At 34.6% G+C, this 2,796-nt stretch overlaps 1 non-coding gene across 1 annotated transcript; it reads left to right on the forward strand.

Moving 5' to 3' along the window:
• Nucleotides 1–2,284: 2,284 nt before the first annotated feature.
• LOC123837997 (U6 spliceosomal RNA) lies at nt 2,285–2,391 on the forward strand. The gene has a single exon (XR_006789342.1). It is a non-coding gene; the product is annotated as a U6 spliceosomal RNA (small nuclear RNA).
• Nucleotides 2,392–2,796: the final 405 nt, after the last annotated feature.

Below are 2,796 nucleotides of genomic sequence, written 5' to 3' on the forward strand. Positions count from 1 at the left end.
GTTTCTTTTCTCTCAGGAATCACATTTTTATACTGCCTGTGTGGCTCAATGTTTAATGACAGTTGTTTCATATATTCTACCCTGTTTTTTAGTTGTTTATAACAGAAGTCTGTTTTCTCTTAATATATTCAGAAACAGAATCTAACAAATTATTTTGACTGATTTTTTTCACTGACGTAGCATAACGGTATAACTAATAATATTTAATAATAATATACATACAATGTGTTAGGTACTATAAGGGCCTTTTAAAAATATCTCATTGGGTCATCATAAAACTACTACAAAGGAAGCATTATCAACACCATTTTATGAATGTGGAAAATGGACCTGAAGAAAAGAAATACCTTGACTTGGGGCACCTGGGTGGCTAAGTTGGTTAAGCATCGGACTCTTGATTTCAGCTAAGGTCATGATCTGAGTCCTGAGACTGAGCCCTCTGGTAGGCTCCCCACTCAGCAGGGAGTCTCCTTCTTTCCCTCTCTCTTCCTCTGCCTCTGCCCCTTCAACTGACTTGGTCTGTCATCTATATAGGCTTTTCTTACTTTTTCATAGCAACATGGAGATCACATGGTTTGGTTCGATTTATAATTAATAGATTTCATGATTAACTTCCTGAAATGAGAACTGCTTAGAGTAGCAGGGGAGAGGGTTGGAGGGAGAGAAACAAGGAATATTGATCACTCTTAGATCAAAGTCCTGGGGGGAAGACAGGTCTTAAATTCAGACTGGAAGGAGCTATACTTGCAATCATAAACTGCTTATGTGGCTTTTATAAAAATAAGTGTCTAAGGAAAGAATCATGAAGCCTATAAAGACTATTTAAACATCTGGAACAAAGCTCCATTTCTCTACCTCAAGAAAAGCTCTATCCCAAGACAACATTTCAATCTAAAATTTGTGGGGACTTTGGGCATTGAAAGAAAATAGAATATCAGCAATTCTATGTCTGGTTTTTTTGAATGAACTGTCTGCTATACGAGGATAGTTAGTCATAGGAGGTCAGCTGATGCTAAAGCAATCAATGCAATTGTCATTATCAATGGATGACTAGAGTTTGACGACAGTAATATGACATCCTAGGAGCATAAAAATCCATTCACTAAGGAAGTAAGAGTCAACGTATATACACAAAGAGTGCTGTTTTTTAGATTATTCTACTATTCTCCCAACTGCATAAACATAATCACCTGAAATTGCAGACTCTAAACTTTTTGTCCTTGATGATAATATTCAAAGCAGAAATGATACAAGCACATTTTCAGAGGGTGCATTAGCATGGAGATATAAAGCCAATGACAGCATAAAGGGAAGGTTTGAACTCTCCAACTAATGAGCAGTAATGTAATGCATACTTACCATTGAATTGGGTTTTGAAACTGTTATTTTCTTTTTGGACTGGATTTCCCACAAGATGAAATTTTTTTAAAAAAACCTCATTATTAGTACATGAGAAGCTTAAAATCATATGCCACCCTTAATTAAAGTTGGAAGGTAAAGCAGCTTTTTGGTCTTTTTCAAAATTCTGTAGAATGAACTAATAACTTATGCTTTTTCTATCCAATTTTTCAGAATCATCTGAGGGAGAAGAGATGGTTGTATAAAATACAAAAAAACAAGGTCAAAATTAAAATAGTAGGTGAGTACATTTTCCTTTACAGTCATCTTCATAACTTTTGATATACTAATATATTCATGATAAACTATTCTTGAAAGTATTCTAGAGTATAATTTGAATACTATTTCTAAATATAAGTTAGTGCCTTTCTTCTAATTATCATAATAGAGAATCTAGTTCATTAATTTCTATAGTATCTCAGATATATAACCAGAGGCACAAAATTATCAGTCTTAAATAACCATGTATAAACAAACCATGTAACTTTCTCTTGAGATTATTCTGAATGAGTTCATATTACTTCATGTTTACATTTTATGTTTTAAAATATATTTTGTTGCATATAGAAGACCACAAAGATTACCTCCATGCAATATGCTGCTTGCTTAGGATCACGTTTTAGAACTGAGGACTGGTATGTCTCAGTATTTAAATATTTTCCATGTTTCTCTCTTACAACCTTAGGTATCTCCATTAAGAAAAATAGCATTTTACAGGGATCATAGGACAGTAAGTAAAATTTCATCATCATTAATCATGGATAAGAGAGAAGATGGATAAGAGAGAAATTCACTGTTGCCATGACACACAAGGAAAGGAGTAAGTGCATTTGATGTCTCCTGCGGAATACAGGATAACTTTTTCTTTAGAAACAGTGACATCTTTGTGCTCACTTCGGCAGCACATATACTAAAATTGGAACGATACAGAGAAGATTAGCATGGCCCCTGCACAAGGATGACACGCAAATTCGTGAAGCATTCCATATTTAAAAAAAAAAAAAAAAAGAAACAGTGACATCTTTAACCCTCAGAACTGACCACTGGGAGCCTTTCCTATCTGTGCCATTGGCTTGCTGTGTCCCTTCAGGACAGTCATCATGGCTCTTCATTTCTCAAATTTAAATGGAAGCACAGTGGATAGTGACCCATTATAGGCATGCTACTACTAACTGTTCTCTTTGTTAAAAAGAAGTTGGATGGCCTCTGTAACATGATTGAAAACTGCTCATAAAACAATCCATCCATCTTATTTCAAAGCTTAAAATAAGCAGACATGGTTGGGGAAAAGAACGATATTTAAACTAAAAGTGGTGAGACAGTAAAGTTCCATTTTCAGTCAGCTTATCATCATTTTGTAGAGATGCTCAATGTAACTTCGTTTGGGGATCAATTAAA

This window comes from Mirounga angustirostris, unplaced genomic scaffold (assembly GCF_029215605.1).
Source record: "Mirounga angustirostris isolate CCGP_5_RB_7025 unplaced genomic scaffold, mMirAng1.0.hap1 SCAF_8, whole genome shotgun sequence".
Classification (NCBI taxonomy): domain Eukaryota; kingdom Metazoa; phylum Chordata; class Mammalia; order Carnivora; family Phocidae; genus Mirounga; species Mirounga angustirostris.